We start from the raw sequence: 20072 nt of genomic DNA, 5'->3' as shown, positions 1-20072 counted from the left end.
AAATTCAATCTTCCTGTGTGAAGACGAGGTGACTAAAGGCTGATTTATGGTTTCGCGTTACACCAACGCAGAGCCTACGGCGTAGGGTACGTGTCGATTTAACGCAGAACCGTGGACACGCTCTGCTGCTCTGCACCGCTGCTCTTCTCCCCGGAGCGACACTTTGTCTCCTCCCCTGCTACACGTCATTCAAGCAGCCAATCAGCGCAGAGCCTCATTATCATAGCCTCGCCTCCCCTCAGAATGAAGCACAGAAAAAGGCTTTAGAAGCGGTAAAACTAAAGACATGGCCCACAGGCTGAATTTCTGATTTATGTAGAAAAAACGAGCTTTAGATTGTTTTTAAGACATTCAAGGCCTGTATACATAAATATACATTAAATGTCATAATATGTCCCCTTTAAAGAAAAGTCTCTTGGCGCCATGGCCGAAACCGAGCAGGAAGTCGGCCATTTTGAATTAATCGTGTAATTTTGGCAAAATTTATGCCATTCCTTCGGCAGTTAATACGGCCCCGAACCGTAACGTGCACCCAGGTGTGTTATACATCAAAATGTGCGTCTCCATCCTGCGACTACGCGCATTACTTTTCTCTTCCAAAAGCGTTACCGTGGCGACGCTAGACGCCAAAAAGTGCGCCCCCCCTTCATCTGATTGGTCCATATTTGATAGTTCCCCAAAAGTCACCAAATTTTGCATGCAAGCCAGGCCTGGCGATAAATTTGATATTTCATGGTTTGCATTAATGGGCGTGGCCTAACGGCTCAACAGCGCCCCCTAGAATACTTTTCTCTGCCATAACTTTTGAATGGTTGGACATAAAGAGTCGTGGGTGGTGTCATCGGATTCAATATTGATTCCTTGACCATAATTGGTTAAAGTAGCCCCGCCCCTTCTTCTGATTGGTTGTCCCTATTTTCTGCATATAACTTTTGAATGGTTTGACATAGAGAGTCGTGGGTGGTGTCATCGGACTCGGTATTGAGTTCTTGAGCTTCATTGGCGTGAATTAGCCCCGCCCCTTCTTCTGATTGGTTGTCCCTATTTTCTGCTATAACGTTTGAATGGTTTGACATAGGAAGTCGTGATATGCTTATGGGGGACGGTGGCCATGAGTGCGAGGGCCCGTTCATCGCTGCTTGCAGCTTTAATTACCTCTTAACTTCACAATAAAAGTCCCATGTTTACAGTTGTGCCACCCTGACATTTAAGAACATAAATTGCTGGACAAAAGTTTTTCAATTATATCAACAGCTTTAAAACTATTTATATTTGTAAAATTTGGTTAATTTGAAAGGTTTCAAACATAAAATAATTCCATAGTATTTTATCTTGAATTTCTTATCATTAAAAGGCCATTTTTAATAGTTTTCTTAGTCTGTTCATTTGCACGGACGGTTGCACCGCCTGACATTTTGGGGGTTTGAGATGCCAAACCGTAAAATAATATATATTATTTGAATGTACCAAAAAGGTATTCAAACTAAATAGGTTTTATATAATAAAGTGATATATGTCATAAATTGATTAAAATTATTTTAAAAGGAAATAATGCACCCGGACACAAAAATATGCATGTCATGTCATTGACCCAGGTGTCACCAGAAAAACCTCTCTAACCTTTGTCCGATTACCTCAAAGTGGTTCCTTTTGATGTAATTGGCTCCATCCAGAATAGCTGATCTTCTCCCCCTCTCCCTAAGGGACAGTCCAGCTACCCTAGGGACATCTCAGCCACGAGTGTCCAGGATGTCATTCTTTTGTTTATTAACCCACAATTCATAGGTGAGGGTCAGAACATAAATTAAACCCAGAAACGTTCCCTTTAACATGACAATCTAATCACTTTAACAAACTGGTACAAAAATCCCCCACACCGATCGATCTGTCAGTCTTCTTCTCCCTCTGGTGAACAAGACTCACCTCATCTCAACCTGTAGAGAACATTCTACCCTTTTGCAACTGAAAACCCTGCTCTCAGACTTTAAGCTGCTGATTAATTCCAGTTGAGTCACACTCGGCTGTGAACCACGCCATTGAGAGTTGAAGATCACGACTTGATACTGCCAACAACTGTCCATCAATGGACCAAGATTATATTATGATTAATCATTGAAAATAAAAGCATGCATTCATGCACTGAGTCAGTCTTAATATGAGGTTGGAATTCATTAAATTCTGTCTTTCAAAAGTCCTACATTTATCCAACGTTCATCAAGCTCTTTCAGTTTAGTTGTAATGTGTTACCACAGCATTCAGTACTTGTGCCTGATGACATTAAAAAACAATTTCAGCATAAACTGCTCCAGAGAAGGTTATGAGTACTACAGTGAAATAGCCACTTTAACAACAGGGAACCACCTTCGTGTTAGTAGAAATCCTGGACTGAGGAAATGGTATTGAATGAGGAAAGACTAACACAAAAGACACAGAAGCATAGTAAAGCCTACCGACTATAAGAGCTGGCCTGAATCAGATGTTCTATTATGAAGAAACATATAGAGCAGAGCTGCAAGGCTGGAATGGAGAGCGTGTAAAATGTAATTCACTCACTCCGCCTGATATGACATGTTCACTCCATAAACAGAGGCTGTCCAGTCGTGGAAGTCAACAAATGCCTTTAGCATATCCATACTTTCCGATGCCTTCGGTTGTAAATAAAAATCAAGTTGTAATGATAAAGTTTTTACACTATTGAGTATATTCTTCAAAAATACCTCTTGTTGTTCCAGTAATTAAACACCACGCAGAATGGTAACAGGCATGCTGGGACTTGTGATAAACACCAAAGGGAGGGATATGCTTCATTAGACGTGATTATCGAGGAAAGGTTGATAACGACTCCGGGCAGAAGCTGTGGCATCCACTGCACAGTGAAGGACTACATTTTCTAGGTGGTTCGTTCAGACACAGACAGGTTGTGGACTTGCATCATGACATTACTTGGACACCACTCCAAAAATAATACAACCCTGAATCCGAAAAAGTTTTGATGATATGGCAAATGCAAATACATCAACCAGTGATTCTTTTTAGTTTTAAGTCTTTGCAGATAGCATAAAGATCACTCTTTTATTCAAAATCTTGTTATTGCACATCAAATTACAATTTAAGGCCTGCAACACATTTCTTGTGTCAAAGTTTTCCGCATATTCTATTCCACACATTTCAATACATGCATATTGTGGTTTTGCAAAGTCTGGAAGAAAAATTAATATTTGACCTTTTAAAAGATGACGTCCTGAAGGCCTTTCTTGTGCCTTTGTTGCGCCTTTGCATTGATCCCATCACAGAGCCCAGTTTTTTGACTTGTTGCTGGTAACAGTTTGAATGTTCATTTTTGTGTTGTGGTCGGTAGGATCATCATGAGTACAGTCAGGTGTCCGTGCAGTTTATGTTCAGCTGTCTGACACAGCTGCAAAGATGATGTTTTGAGACGTGCAGGTTATTTTGTCTAAAGAGCACAGAGCTATGTTCTGTAAAACTTCTGTACTGATGACTCTGTCACTCCTGTATTCAAACTTGAGATGTAAATTTTGGCCCTTTCGTATGCAAAAGATTATTAAATAATTCCCTAATTCAAGCCAAGTCTTTATTTAAAGGGGACCTATTATGAAAAACACGTTTTCTCTTGCTTTAACATATATAAAGTGGTCTCCCCTCAGCCTGCTAACTCAGAGAAGGAGGAAAGCAACCAAATTCTGCAGTGTCTGTACAGCCCGCCCGGATGAACCATCCAGTGTGAAGTGGCTTTGAACGAGCCGTTCAAATTCTGCTCCCGTCATTACATAACAACGGGGGCGATTTACAGAGGTTGGCCTCCGATGCGTGAAACCACGCCCACAACTAACTCTGGCCGGAACAACAACAACAACTCCGCCGGTCGGAGCTTCCGCCATTTTTCCGTAGCAGTGTATCGCGTCATTCAGGCAGCCAATAAGCACAGTGCCTCATTATCATAGCCTCCCCGCCCACTCAGAATCCCGCATAGATAAGGAGGTTAGACACTGGGAAGCTGCAGACATGGCTCAGAGGCTGAATTTCTAATTTATTTAGCAAAAACAATCAAAAGCTTGTTTTTAAGACATTCAAGTCCCGTTTAAAATAGGTATTAGATGCCATAATAGGTCCCCTTTAAGATTATTAGGGCCCGAGCACTTACAGTGCGAAGGCCCTATTGTATCTGTAGGAATTTTGTTTTTCTTCTCACAAAATGAGGGCCTTTTTGCCTCCCTAAACGTGCCCCAAAAGTCACCAAATTTTGCACTCAAGCCAGGCCTGAAAAATTGGATATTTCATGGTTTGCATTAATGGGCGTGGCCTAATGGCTCAACAGCGCCCCCCTAGAAAACTTTGTGCCTCAAGCCCCACAATACGGTTTGACGTACATGCACGAAAATCGGTACATACAGATCATGTTGCAACTTAAAGAAAAGTGTCTTGGCGCCATGGCCGAAACCGAACAGGAAGTCGGCCATTTTGAATTAATCATGTAATTTTGCCGCAATTTATGTCATTTCTTCGACCGTTTCTTCGCCCGAACCGTAACGTGCACCCAGGTGTGTTATACATCAAAATGTGCGTCTCGATCCTGCGACGACGCGCATTACTTTTCTCAGTCAAAAGCATTACTGTGGCGACGATATACGCTAAAAAGAGCGCGCCCCCCCCTTCATCTGATTGGTCCATATTTGATAGTTCCTACTTTCTGCCATGACTTCTGAATGGTTTGACATAAAGACTCGTGGGTGGGTGTCATCGGACTCGGTTTTGAGTCCTTGAACATAATTGGTGCAAATTAGCCCCGCCCCTTCTTCTGATTGGTCGATATTTGATAGTCCCTATTTTCTGCCATAACTTTTGAATGGTTTGGCATAGAGAGTCGTGGGTGGGGTCATCTGATTCGGTTTTGAGTACTTGACCTTCATTGCCATGAATTAGCCCCGCCCCTTCTTCTGATTGGTTGATATCTGATAGTTCCTACTTTCTGCCATAACTTTTGAATGGTTTGATATAGAGAGTCGTGGGTGGTGTCATCCGCTAAATGTCCAGGCCTGAAGACATCTACATGCAAGTCATACAAGCGCTTCCACTGTAGCACGCCTGAACGTGCACAAGGATGCGAGGGCCCGTTCATCGCTGCTTGCAGCTTTAATTTATTTATATTATTTCAGTCTTATTTAGGTATTGCAGTCACCTTGAGTGGTTAAAATATGTTTCTACAGAGGTATTAGATACTATTTTCCAAAACAATCATTCAACAAGAAATGAAAAAAAAAAAAAAAAGAGGGTATGCATTTTTACAAATCAGCAGTTAAAGATGTATGGAAAAATATTTCCCAAAGTGGGACATAAACTGTGTTGGAGACGTTTAAGATGACATCTGAAGAAGGTTTGGTGAATGAGGGCTTTTCTTAGCAACTTATTACAGCTGGAATCTGTTGCAGAAATGACCAATATGGGAACTTCCGGAAGTGTCCCATCTATCCATCCATCTATCCTGTTTCATATCTTCATGTTGTTCAGGATCATGGGAGCTGGAGTCCATCCCAGCTGACATGGGGTGAGAGCCACAGGCTGGGCACCAATTCATCACAGAGCTGACAGGGTGACAAAAGCCATGCACAGTCACGCTCCTCCCTACAACTAAATTAGAATTAACAATTAATCTGACATTCAGGACAATGGGTGGAAATCAAGTGAAAACAGCATCACACTTCCCCAGGCCACATCTCTTAATGGTTTTGGGTTAACAGACAAATTTACAAATTCTCTTTCTATGCAACCCCATGTTAAGTAACAGCTATTAAACTTAGCTTAAATCGACTTTTGGTAAGTGCTTGCTGTATTAAAGTACTGTGCAAATGTTAGGTCAACCTCTGCCTAGCCTACTCTATCTATTTGATTAAACAGTCAGACATGGTGGACATAGAGGCCTCAGAAGCAAAGAAATGATGAATAAAATATTACCACGATGATGGACATGACCTCCATACATAATGAGACTGTTTTCACAGCACAACTGATTCATATCACGCACAGTCTCTGATCTTTGAGCAGGCATTCAATTTTATCCAAGTTCAATTTAGTGTTGAAAGGCAGTAAAAAACAGTCCAGGTGCACAGTTAAAGCATTGTTCAAATATTGTTATTCATCACTTGAGGAAATGTCCCACAATCTTCCCCCAGTCTTGACATTTACAGTGTGCTCATCATTGCATCAATTGATAAGACACAAGTTGCATTATTATGTCAAAATGATTTCCATTTTGTAAACGTATAACTCTTTGAATCATGATATTAATAAAGTCCTACATTTTTTAACTGATGTCTATATCAGCAGTGACTATAGTTACATTTTTTTCTAATTAGTATTCTTGGATGTTCTCAGTATGACTATTCATTTCAGAATATTTACATTCCAAATGTCTAATAACAATGTTTTGGATCCCACTGAAGGATTCTCTTTGATCTAGTGAGTCCAATCTTTGAAGTTACCCATTAGGCTTTCAAATGTATATGACTTTATCAGTATTCCCTTTTCTACAATAGGTGTTGAATTGTTTTGTATCATATTATTTCCTAAAATGGTGCAACCACCACCATTTTGCTTTCTCAAGTACACAAAGGACATGTGTCGACTGGAATTAATCTCTTGAGCCAATACGGTTTTCCACGGTAGCAGCAGATTGACCCCAGATCCTTAGCAGAGGTTGTGGGTGTCACTTGTCTGAGACATTAATATTCCAGGGGCATAAGATTCAGATTAAACTGTGACCTGTAGTTCAAGGAAATCAGTAAGTCATGCTCCAACTTGCAGCCTTTAACTCCTTGAGGTCTGTCTGCAGTCAGACATTGTGCATGGGTGAACAAAAGGACAGTGGAAATGTGGACTCACTGTGAGCTGGAACTGTGCTGCGCCAGGACCAGCCAACCGTTTCTTTCTTTTTCTTGTGCGTAACGCTGAAGCATTGCACATGTTCCTGGTCAACAATCAACAGGGCTGTCACTAAAGTCAGAGCTAAACAACACATTAATAACTGTAACCATGACTCAAATCAATGACGGGTCTATCATTTTCTCAGTGTAAGTGTGATGGCTGAATTTGAGTGGGTAACATGTAAGTTTACATTGATTAGAGTTTATTCTAAGTACATTAGTTTATGACCTTGGGCTAAGTTTGGACTGTCATAACTGTGGTTAAGTTGTTAAGTTTAAATGTTCTAGTTTGTTGCTTTTGGCAGATTAACCTTTTTTGGTATAATCATAGATAATTTAGTAGTCTTCAATGTATTTTCTGTTAACCCCTTGTGTGTTAATGGTCCCATCAGCCATGAAAAATGTGCTCAATGGTTGGGTCAGTTTGTCTTTGTTTGTTGATCTGTTCAGTAATGCTTTGTTGCCATGTACCATTTTGCCTGATTCCATTTTGCCAGCCTGCTCGGCCCCTTGCAGTAAAGCCGGGCATACACTGTGCAATTATCGGCTCGTTTTGAGCCGATTTTCCAGTCGTGCGACTATTATTTGGATCGGGCCAGATTTTCGACCCAATCGTTGGTCGTGCCTCGTGCAGTATACGTGGGGTAAGGACGAGAGATTAGCACCTCACGACGAGCTCCCGATCACGAATCGTGTGCTCGCAAGAAAATCAAACGTGTTTGAAATCCTGGTCGCTCCTAGTGAAGGTATCGCACAGTTGAAGCAGTGCTACGATCCGATTGGACTCATCCTTTCGCAGAGAGCATGCGCAATCTCTGATGTCACGCCAAAAACTATTATTTGTAGTTTAAAGTGTTGCAAATTTCATTACAAATCATGTTTTAATAGCAGAAAAAAAAGACTGCATTTCCCACGTCTGCCTAGCCAATTCCTTGTCTAATCGTTGTCTAATCTTTTTTCATTTATCGCCACACAGAATGGTACAAATTGCTAAAGGCTGATTTATGGTTCTGCGTTACACCAACGCAGAGCCTACGGCGTAGGGTACGCGGTGACGCGCACCGTACGGTTACGCCGTTGATTTAACGCAGAATCATGAATCAGCCTTCAGTGTGCGCTCTGTGCGCTGTTCTGAACACTTCTCTGTTGTGCTCATTTTGCTGGGACGCCGGGTCCCTCCGCCAAGACACAACTTTTGCAGTATGTGTTCATTGTTGTGACTAAAAATGATGCGCAGTGCCCACCCAATCAGAAACGGTACAGATATTTTGGGATTTTTTATATATATATATATATATACATATATATATATATATATATATATATATATATATATATATATATATATATATATATATATAAAATATATGTATATATAAATATATATGTATATATATAAGAATAAAGGATCCCCAAAACCTTTGATTGGGTGGGCAGGACACACGTTTGGGTGGGCACAGCCCACCCCTGCCCCAAAACTGGCAGTTTCTAGCCAGTTATGTGACTATTTGTATAGAAATTATCTGTTTGAAGTCTTTCAGTCAGGGTTCAGAATGCATCATTGCACAGAGACAGCACTGGTTCGAGTCACGAAGGACCTTCTTATGGCCTCAGATAAGGGATTAGTGTCCATACTGGTTCTACTGGACCTCAGTGCTGCTTTTGACACTGTAGATCATGGCATTTTACTGCACAGGTTAGAGCATGTTGTTGGGATTAAAGAGACAGCTCTACGTTGGTTTAAATCATATCTATCTGACAGGTTCCAGTTTGTTCATGTACATGAAGTTTCTTCAGAACAGTCAAGGGTCTGTTATGGTGTTCTGCAGAGTTCAGTTCTAGGGCCAATCTTGTTCAGTTTATACATGCAGCCATTGGGAAGTATAATCCAGAATCATGGCATACACTTTCATTGTTATGCTGATGATACGCAGCTCTATTTGTCTATAAAGCCGAATGAAACGGAACCATTAGTTAAACTTCAGGCATGTCTTAGGAACATCAAGGACTGGATGTCCAGAAATGTCTTGCTTCTAAATTCAGATAAAACAGAGGTTATCATTCTTGGTCCAGAGCATCTTAGGAAGGGATTAGATGGTGTTGCAATGGCTTCCAGTGCAACTGTGAGAAACCTTGGTGTTGTTTTTGATCAGGATTTGTCGTTTAAACCATATGTTAATCAGGTTTGTAAAATAGTATTATTGCAAAGATTAGGAAAATCCTCTCGCAGAGTGATGCAGAAAAACTAGTTCAAGCGTTTGTATCTTCTAGACTAGATTACTGTAATGTGTTATTAGCAGGATGTCCAAGTAGTTTGCTGAAGAGGCTCCAGCTAATCCAAAATGCAGCAGCCCGAATGCTGACAGGAATCAGCAGGAGAGACCACGTCTCTCCAGTGTTAGCGTCACTCCATTGGTTACCCGTAAAATTCAGAATCCAATTTAAAATTTTATTACTTGCGTATAAAGCCCAAAATGGCTTAGCTCTGCATTATTTGCAAGACCTGATAGTGCCTTATGTTCCTGGCAGAGCTCTACGTTCTCGGAGTGCAGGTTTACTCGTAGTTCCTAGAGTATCCAAATGTAGATTTGGAGGGCGGGCGTTCAGCTATCAGGCACCACTTCTATGGAACCAACTTCCAATCTGGGTTAAGGAGGCTGACACCACCTCCACCTTTAAAACTAAACTTAAAACCTTTCTGTTTAGTAAAGCCTATAGTTAGTGTTTAGTAAACCTCTAGCTGGTGTTGGTAAATCTCTAGGTAGTGTAAACTCTAGTGTGTTAGAGTCGCTCCTGTAGTTTCTTGTGCTGCCCCCCCCTTTCCTTCTCTTTTTTCTCTTTTGTACATGTTGCAGCATCCTCTGCCGGTGGCGAAGAGCATCTCTGAATGCACAACACCGGAACCTGCAGCGTGGGAGTGAGAGGGGCTGGGTAACGGCCCGGGCAGGCGGGGGAGAGGTTTGTCCGTCAAGACTCCTCTCCCTGGCCCTGCCCCTTCTCAACCTTTCCCCGACCCTGCACCCCAACCTGGGACTTGCTGATTGGGCCGGAGCTTCGGGAGCTGAGTGCTGGCCTGTGGTCCCCACCCCTGGTCATCCCATTGCTGCTTCCACCTGCCTGCTGTGCTGTTGACGTCCCCGACCCCCAGTCTGGCCCTCGGCAGGAGGGTCCCCCCTTATGAGCCTGGTCCTGCTCAAGGTTTCTTCCCTCCTAAAGGGGAGTTTTTCCTTGCCACTGTTTGGCTTAATGTTTTTCTCCCACTAGGGGAGTTTTTACCTGCCATTGTTTATATAATAATTGCTCGGGGGTCATGTTCTGGGTATGGGTCTCTGGAAAGCGTCTAGAGACAACTTTTGTTGTATTAGACGCTATATAAATAAAATGTAATTGAATTGAATTGAAAACCGGCCTCGAGTTCCAGTACACAGAAGTCCGACGTGAAGATTATGATCGTATAGTGTGAGCAGACGGGTCGCATCAGAGCATCGGGTCGTACAGTGCGAGACCATAAATCGTGGGCTGTGAACTTTTTAACTCAGCGATTTAGTCGTGCAGTGTGAGATGGGGCTGTCTCAAACGATTTAAAATATCGCACAGTGTATGCCCAGCTTAAGACTCACAGAGAGAGAAACCTAGAAGCAGGGCTGCACATAGTTGGTCCTCGAAGGATGGTGTCCTGCAGGTCTGAGATGTGTCACTGCTTCAACACTTAATTAGAATCAGGCGTGTTGAAACAGGGAAACATCTAAAACTTGCAGAACACCAGCCCTCGAGGAAGTGAAGGCCATCATTATGATTAAAAAACCCACAAATCTATCAGAGAGGAAGCAAAAATCTTAGATGTGCTCAGTTTGGCACGGCCTTAAAAAGAAGGAAAGCAGTGATGCTCTACAACATAAAAAGACCTAGAAGACATCTAAAGTGGATGATTGGATTGATTCTCAACATCAACAGAAGTCATGACTCTGGAGAACGAAATTGTCAAAGTCTACAATCAAGAGATGCTCACATGAATATAAATGCAGAGGTTTTACTATAAAGGTCCAAACCAGCGGTAGAAGGGGAGCAACAGAAAGATTAATTCACAGTGGGTAGAGAAGGTATTCAGACCCCTTTGAATTGTTTCCTTTTTGTTTCGTTGCAGCCATTTGCTTAAATCAAAAAAGTTCATTTTATTTGTCACTTATGTACATTCAGCAGCCCATCTTGACAAAAAAAAACTAAATGTAGACATTTTTGCAAATGTATTAAAAAAGAAAAACAGAAATATCACATGGTCATAAGAATTCAGACCTATCAGGGTCGTTTGTGGACTATAGCTCGGCCTTCTACAGGAAGCAACAAGTGCAGGCTGGCAGCCACCAGTCGCCCCCCCTCATCACCAACACCGGTGCTCCACAAGATGGTGTCATCTCCCCCTAACTTTACTCCCTGTACTCCTGACTGCAACTCCAACCACTCGTCTATCAAGCTGGTCAAGTTTTTAGATGACACCACGGTCCTGGGCCTAATCAAGGACAATGATGATACAGCATACAGGGACATGGTGTCACAGCTGGCAGTGTGGTGTACACTGAACAACCTGGAGCTCAACACAAACAAGACGGTGGAGATGGTCATGGACTTCCAAAGACACCCACCCTCCCACCCCCCACTTCTCATCAACAGCTCCACAGTTCGGTTGGTGAACTCAGTGAAGGTCTTGGGCACCACCATCACCAGCGATCTTAAGTGGGAGACACACTCGTCCAAGATCTGTTCACTCCCCTCCCATCAGGTCGCAGGTGTGTTTCTCCATCCATCAGAACCAAAACCACCAGGCACTTGAACAGTGCCTGGTGGCCACCACTCTCTTAAATAAAGGCATCTCAGCCCCCATGCCCCGCTGCTTCTAATAGACATTTACAGAACACTTTATTTCATTTTTAATTCCTGCCATCCTCTAAATACTCCTGGTCATTGTACACATTACATTCTTACATACATATTGTGTACTTACTTACTATATTTTTTTCTATTTTTATTTCTAATTTGTTATTTTATTGCTCAGTAGTGCTGTTTTTACCATGTCAAATTCCTGTGTACATTGTACCTTTGGAGAAATAAAGCAATTTCTGATTCTGATCTTATGTGTTATTGCACTGCATCAACGTCGTGCACGTGGACAACCATCAAGTGGAAGCACGTTGTTAATCTCTGTCCCTTCTTTATCACATATGATGAAGTTGCCAATGTCATCAATGACATTAACAACTTAGGCCGGTCAAAGTTGCTGTAAGGCCCTGATGCCAATGAGGTACTAGATCTAAGCTAAATCCTGTCTCCTTGCATCACTGATTGGACACTCATTTCAGAATTGCAACTGCAAAAAGAAAACGCACAAATGTAAAGGACAGACCGTGAACTAAGATGGTTTTAGAACAGACAGTGAGAAAACAAAAATGCAAAGAAGAAAGACAACTTTACACTCAGCTAGAGATTCTGATTTATTGGGTAAAGATTCTGGGTTTCGGTTCACAGATTTTAGGTTCTGATTTGCAGTATGTTTGTTGCTGCATTTTGCCATAGAGAATGTGAATCAGAAATTCAATTCTGCATTAAATACAGTACATCCATAGCCAAAAAAGACTAAATGATGCAATAAATAAAACAGTAGTTGATACCAGTGTGGTTTTTTGTCAACAAAGATGATTTAGAGAAGAGAAGTGGGTGGAGAGTGATGTCATGGTGGCTTTTTTTCGGTGTGACAGTTATTGTTCTTTTACGTTTTCACATATTAGACATTAACAAGGTAGTCCGATGCCTTGTAACTTGGATGAAAAATGATGAAGTCGCTGTTCATTGCTGGCTTGCAGCTTATCTGCCGAATGTTAATGTAGACTAGGTTGTATCAGGCTCGCAGCGTAAATGTAGGCGACGGTAGTTATACATAGCTAGTAATACATGTTTTATGTGTTCTCGAGTCATAGTAAGTGAGGCGTGGATTTTAATGGAGGTTAAAAAGAATAGATTGGGTTGTATACTTTCTCAATTCATCTTAATCTTGCCAATTCTTCAGGGTCCAGCTACTCCGCCTTTACAGAGACAGTACCATCAAAACCAAAATGGAAGGGGACGGAAGATATTTGAAGGATGAGAGAAAATGTCTTTTTATGAATAGCTAAAGTTGTTAGATGTGCAAAAAGAAAGCTGACCATTGTAAAGGTGCTTTAAAAGCCATGACAGCCCATTAAGAACCATTATTCCTTATTAATTATGTAGCGTTGAAGCCCTGAAGTGGATTAAAGAAAATCCCAGCGCTGAGATTACACAAATGAAGGCTTTGAATCGCCTGCTGAGAAAAGAAACTACAAAAACACAAGCTCAGTATCATCCTCGCTCATTAAAATGCAGGGACATTACATTAAATATTAATTTATATTAATCTATTATATTTTTGAGTAAAAGTAAAATCATCCAGGTTTCTAAGTAGTTTTTCTGATTTTATTTAATAGTAACTGACAATGGAAGAGAAAAGACAGCAACCAAATAATTACTAGTTAAATTAAAGGAAAAACTACACAAACAAGAAGTAGGAGAGGAGTTGAATGCATCATAATGTGCTTGGAAAAACATTAGCATATTTAGATACCTGCTAATTGCAGAAGAAACTTTGAACAGAAATTACTCGGTGGGAAGTGTTCTTCCAGCTCTGTTGTAGTTTGGGGAAAGAAAATCGAACAAACACATCAAATAAAGCAAGTGCTTCATCTTGTCAATGCCTTTGAAATCTGACCATCAACTGGGAGTCGTGTTTCCCATCACGGTGATTTATTTGAATGCAAATACGTGGGCTAAGCAGAACTATCCTATCGTGGGCTGCAAGTACTCGCCGAGAAAAATGAAGATGTCAGTTTTAGAGTAATCAAAACAGATTGGCGCAAAACCCACTGCAATCTGATTCTCCTACACACCACCTCAGGGGAATGTGGGAGGGTTTCTCCCTCTTCCTAGACTGTTTTTTTGGGGGGAGCCCGCAGCTCCCACAGAGCCACTGCAAACACCAGCACACTCGGCTCTGTGTCATCTTATAAATCAGAAGTCCGGGCAGGTGGCCCATAGATCACATAGTCACACTATGGTGTCAGGCAGAAACAGCGGATGTGCGCACAACATGCCTCGTCTCTACAGAGGAAATCAATCACCAGGAGTATCTACGCTGCTGGTAGCACCTCCACTTACCCTGGCCCCAGTACTATGCCACCTGCAGTACACCACACACACCAACACTAACACAACAGCATGGGAAGTAGGCCGCTTGCTGCTTCCAGTGTAAAGCTCGTCAGCACACATAGTTTCTCACCCCAGGGAGGCAGAGCAGACTCATGTTTTTCAGCATTTTCATAGATTTCTAATGATTGTTGCACATTACGTTATATAAGCCTGGCTTTAAGAAAAGACTGCAAGAAGCAGAAGAATGCATTTAGTCGCTTCAGCTGTACTGCTGGCAGCAGTGTGGACAAAATTAAAAGTGCATGTAGTGTGAAGGTTTTCCACACACATTTCGGAAATGTATCATCAATAAATCAATGTGGACAGTGTGAAACTAAAAGGGGTCTAATTATGTTTCCATCCACTGTGTAGTCTGACTTAGAATCCTGGCAAACACGTTATCTCACTGAATTAATGCGCAAATTGTAGTGTTTCTTGAATCATGACGGACCTCTCTTCCCCTCTGACTTCCTCTTCAAACACCAGACTGAGTGAGTTGTGCTTAGTGGAACATAAGCCCTAGTTGGACTTCAATTTAACTCATACTAGGCTTTGGAGTATAAAAATAAAAGACGCTTAAATGCTTGAGCTGACATTCACTGAGGGAACGATGATGTTTTGATTTTGCAGTCAGGACAAAGAAATGGACTAATCCGAGAGCAAACTGTCAAGTCCAGCAAGCTATTGGTGGCTTTACAATCAATGCATATTGGCAGGTGTTTTACAATCCAAACTTGGGGCACCTCTTGGAGCACCTCTGTGTTCCCCAAGAAAAATACTGTTTTTGCTTTGGAATAACCAAGAGTCTGCAAAGTGCTGCTCTTTCAATTGCCCTTTGTGTAGAGACAAAACACCAGCTGTTAAAAAAAATGAAGATCGCTACTGAAAGTGCCAATATTGAAAACAATAACTGCAGAAGAATGAGAAAGACTTAAAGCCTCCAAAAAAAATATCAGTCTAACAACCACAGGTGGAAGGAGGTTAAGCATAACAAATGCATGGATGACTTTTATATGGTTTTACCGTTTTTTTTTCTTAATTGCCTTTTTTGAAATAAAGATTTTCCTCCATGGTGTTGGTCCACCGGCCTGTGATTATGAACTCTTATGAACTTATGTGATTATGTGAAATTCGAATTTAAAGCCTCAGTCTGAGACCAGCATCGAGTTTCATTCACCGGCCGCCTGATTTGAGAAATTAAAGAAAAGACTACAAAACCCAGCGGGTTTGTAGTCCAGGAGGTGTCAACAAAAGGCAGTGCCTGAGGCGGCGCGCACACAGCGATCTGATCTGCGATCAGTGATCTTACAGTAGACTGTCCGCGGGCGCTGATGACGTCAGCGCATCCCCGGTGGATAAAAGACAGCAGCTCCCCTCTCTCGTCCTCTTCTTTCCTCCCACCGCACTCCTGCGCGCTCCCGATTTCTCTGCCTCTCTAACTCCTTCTCCTGCTTTGAGCTTTCTCTTTGCGTAAGGAACCGTGGCGTTTCGAGGACGACCGATCAGCGTGAACGAGACTCAGCTGCAGAGCTTCGGCCATCTGAGTCCGTAACGCCCACGTGCTCATCACCCATAAGACGGGAAGACCCGCGCGCACGAGACACCGTGACAGGCCCCGTCGACCAGGGGGAAGCCCCGGCTGCTGCACGCTGCTTATCTCCTTTGTCTCAGAGTTAGAAGCAGGAGGAACCGGGAGGCCGCTCGGACTGAGCCGCCGGCAGAAGCGTGGATCAGCATCCGATGGACCCGAACTGAGCCAAGAAGCTCCCCAAAACCCTCAGCACACCGACGACACCCCCAGAACCAGAACCAGGGAGATGTGAGGCTTCTGTGTCTGGGCAGTTAATTAGTTTAAAGCGGTTAACGTTGATTTGTGTTTACTGTTTATTTTATTTGCATATTACTGTGTAACGCGCCGGCGGCTTCTTCCGCCACCTGGTGGCCATTACGTGTGTATCTTAAATGACCGTCCTTCCTTTTCCCCTCTTACTAATTCAGTGGACACATTAATTAAATCACAAGGCATCCCCGCTCTTTGTTAGACTCGCCGAAATAGACGCGCCGTTTCGCCAGTTACTTGTGGTCGAAATAACGTGTCCGCCATTTTCTTTTTGGTTCACATGACGTGACGTGGTCCGCCATCTTGGCTATAGGTCCACTTGACGTGACATTGTTCACACACACCCACACACCCACACACACACACACACACACACACACACACCTATGTAATCTGAAGTTTTGTATTTATGTAGTTAGTTAATGTTACTTTTGTGCAGTTGTGATTTTATTAAGTGTCGTCTTGCCATTTTCTTGACACTTATGTAAATACATTCAAATTAATTTGAATGAGAGAAGTTGTTTGTATTTATTCTACATATGTTTGTTACAAATGCTGGTTTGACAGGGCTTGTGTTCGGTCTTTTCTTCCTTCATTATTATTCTGTAGAATAATGTATCTTGAAACTGATTTTTGCTGTTAGTTATCATTTTCCTGATTACATCAGGTGGTGTCCCGTTTTGATTAAGTCATTTTGATAATTCAATTTGATAAGTAATCTATTTTATTAATTATTAAGGACTGATTTTCGACAGTCATTAATAACTCTTGATAACTGAAATAGCATCTCCTGTGTGGCACAACAATGGACACTATTAAAAAGTTATGAAATAAAATATTGCGTAAGATTAAAGCAACAGTGCACTCCGGGATTTGACATCTCACAAAAAGCAGTGTGGAATAAGTGTCATATTTCTGTTGTCTATGGGTTGCTAAGAAGGTCTGCCAAATATAGATCTTCACCACTAATCGAATCTTCCCACAAGCTTTCATCTCAGCAAATGTTCAAATGATCCCCTATCGCTAAACAGTATAGTAAGGAGGGAAAACAGAGAACAACTTCTTCTTCATTTCCCGTCAATATTGTCTCTACCTCTCAGATTAGATGGTGTTGCTGCTTTTAAGATTGCACAAGAAGCACTAGCCGGCTCCTCCTCCTGCAGCTGCTGCAGTAATAAACTGCTTTAATGCCGACACTTCAATATTAATCATCTAACAATGGCAAATGCAAGAATGTACAGTATCACTCAAGAGATGCTGGTGCAGTTTTTTACTTTCCCCCCGTACTTTTCCTGCATAGGTGATATGATGTCCCTTGCGTTTGGTTGTCTTTTTTGCAATAACATCATCCGGGCTTTTTTTTTTCTCTCTTGTGCACTGCTTTGTTGTTTGGGCTTGCTAAATATGATGCTATGCTATATTATATTGTCTATTTTCTTTTGTTTACTTTTTTTCTTGCTGAAAATTCACGTCATCACATCATCATGCACTTTGTCTCTGACCCCAAGTGCACGACACCAGACAGAGTTCAAGTTTAGCCAAAAAAACGGCGTACTTTATTATATAAAACTAAGGGAGCGGAAAATTCCGATAAACAAAAAACTGCCTCCTTAAATGGCAGGGAACAAACAACGCAAAAACAGATAATCCACAACAATAATCTGAAAACTCAAGGAAATAGCAACCATTATCTCTAGAGATAAGAAGACGAACTCGCTACGAGCTACTGGCAGTCCCGCTATTTAACTCCTAGTAGAAAATGAACTAGCTGCTACTGAGCGCTCAGAGCGCGACTCCGCCGTCCACCGGAGCGCCCCCGGCTCGTCCTTGTCGCTGAGCACGTGCTGCGCTGTTCCCCCAATCTCAGCGCGATCGGGCTGTGGATGAAGCCTGACGGGCTGAGTCCTAACAGTACTCCCCACCTCTACGGGAGCCACCTGGCGACTTGCCAGACTTTTCGGGATAGGCTCGATAAAAGTCAGTCAGAAGACCCGGGTCCCTGATGAGCCGGCGGGATACCCAGCACCGCTCCTCCGGATCATAACCCACCCAGTCCACCAGAAACTGGTACCCCCGCCCTTGTCGCCTAACGTCCATCAGTCGGCGGACCTTCCATTCAGGGTGTCCGTCCATGACCCGGTGGATCCGGGGCAAGAGGCATCAGCGGGCTCTGGGAGACGGGCTTAATCCTGGAGACATGAAATACGGGATGGACGGTCATGGAAGCCATGAGTCTCAGCCTCACAGCTGCAGGACTGAGCACCCTCGTGATATCGAAGGGTCCCACGAAACGCGGCCCCAGCTTCTTCTTGTCGGCTGAGTGTAGGGGGAGATCTTTGGCGGAAAGCAGCACCCTCTGCCCCAGGTGGAATGTTGGCTCCCCGACTGCTGCGTTCCCCAGCTTGGAGTAAGGCGGCTCTGGTGACCCCCCAGATGTGACAACATCTGTCCAGAGGCGCCTGCACGGACGGGACAGCCACCTCAGGCTGCTGTGCTGAAAACAGCGGTGATTGGTACCCCAGCGACGCCTCACAGGCTGGTGGCTGAGCTGACAATGGAGTTGATGGAGTACTCGACCCATGGGAGGAACCGACTCCAGGAGGCTGGGTTCCTGGCAGCCACGCAGCAGAGTGCCACACTCTGGTTCATTCTCTCCGTCTGGCCATTTGTCTGAGGGTGATAACCAGAAGAAAGACTGACCGAGGCACCCAACCCCTTGACGAAAGCTCGCCATACCTGGGATATGAACTGGAGAAGACCATGGACCCGGTAGACCTGGCTCATCAAGAGGTCAGCCGTCTCTGACACCGAAGGGATTTTCGGGAGGGCCACCAGGTGCACCCCCTTACTGACACGGTCAACAATGGTCAGTATCACCGTCATCCCCTGGGAGGTCGGTAGTCCAGACACGAAATCCAAGGCAATTTCAGACCAGGGAAGGCTAGGAACAGGAAGGGTTTGTAGTAGTCCGGCAGCCACCTGATAAGATGCCTTGCTGCGGGCACAAACGGGGCAGGCCAACACAAATTCCCTCACCTCCATCCTCATGGTAGTTCACCAGAACCATGAAGCCAGGAAGGTCAAGGTGCAGTGTACTCCAGGGTGGCAGGCAAACTGCCTGGCGTGCCCCCACACTAAAGTCTTGATGCCCCAGGCCACCTTGCCAACCACTTAGGCCTCGGGAATGATGGGTGTCGACTCCTCGTGGCCATTCTCCTCCCTTGATGTATCCGGGACAGGCCATCCGCTTTGCAGTTCCGAGAACCGGGACGATAGGTCAGGGAAATTTAAACCGATGGAGGAAGCCGGCCCAACGAGCCTGTCAGCCATTGAGACGCCTGGCCGCCCGAATGAATGTCAGATTTTTATGGTCTGTCCAGACGATAAACGGCTGCTCCGCCCCCTCAAGCCAATGGCGCCACTCCTCCAAAGCAGCCACTACTGCCAGCAACTCTCGATTCCTGATGGCGTAGTTCTCTTCAGCAGGGAGAAAACGTTAAGAGAAGAACGCGCAGGGGTGCACCTTCTTAATCCACCACCGCCCATTGGGAGAGGACCGCCTACAGCCCAGTGTCCGAGGCGTCAACAAAAGACGAAAGACTGCCTCCTTAAATGGCAGGGAATATACAATGCAAACCTTCTCAACAGGTAATCCACAAAAAAAGAAAACAAGGCAAAAATTCTCAGCAGGTAATCCACAACAATAATCTGAAAACTCAAGGAAAAAGCAACCATAATCTCTAGAGATAACAAGACGAACTCGCAATGAGCTACTGGCAGTCCAGCTATTTAATTCCTCGTAGAAAATGAACTAATGAGCACGACTCCGCTGTCCGCCGGAACGTGCCCGGCTCGTCCTTGTCACCGAGCACACAGCTCTCTGGCCACGCACTGCGCTGTTCCACCGGTCTCAGCGCGATCGGGCTGTGGATGAAGCCCAACGGGCTGAGTCCTAACAAACATGACTGTCATGTAGCCTATTAATGGGACTGGACTATTCCATTAACAAAAACTTTTTTTTTACTTCCTCCTTCATGGGCTCC

At 43.5% G+C, this 20072-nt stretch overlaps 1 protein-coding gene across 2 annotated transcripts in view; it reads right to left on the bottom strand.

Annotated features, from left to right (window-relative positions):
* Positions 1 to 20072, bottom strand: part of fibcd1b (fibrinogen C domain containing 1b) — a 259486-nt gene that overhangs the window by 175575 nt on the left and 63839 nt on the right. The window lies entirely within an intron of this gene.

Source organism: Cololabis saira, chromosome 11, assembly GCF_033807715.1.
Source record: "Cololabis saira isolate AMF1-May2022 chromosome 11, fColSai1.1, whole genome shotgun sequence".
In the NCBI taxonomy this organism is placed as follows: Eukaryota; Metazoa; Chordata; class Actinopteri; order Beloniformes; family Belonidae; genus Cololabis; species Cololabis saira.
The sequence above is the reverse complement of the archived record's forward strand: the minus strand, read 5'-3'. Positions and strand labels throughout refer to the sequence as shown.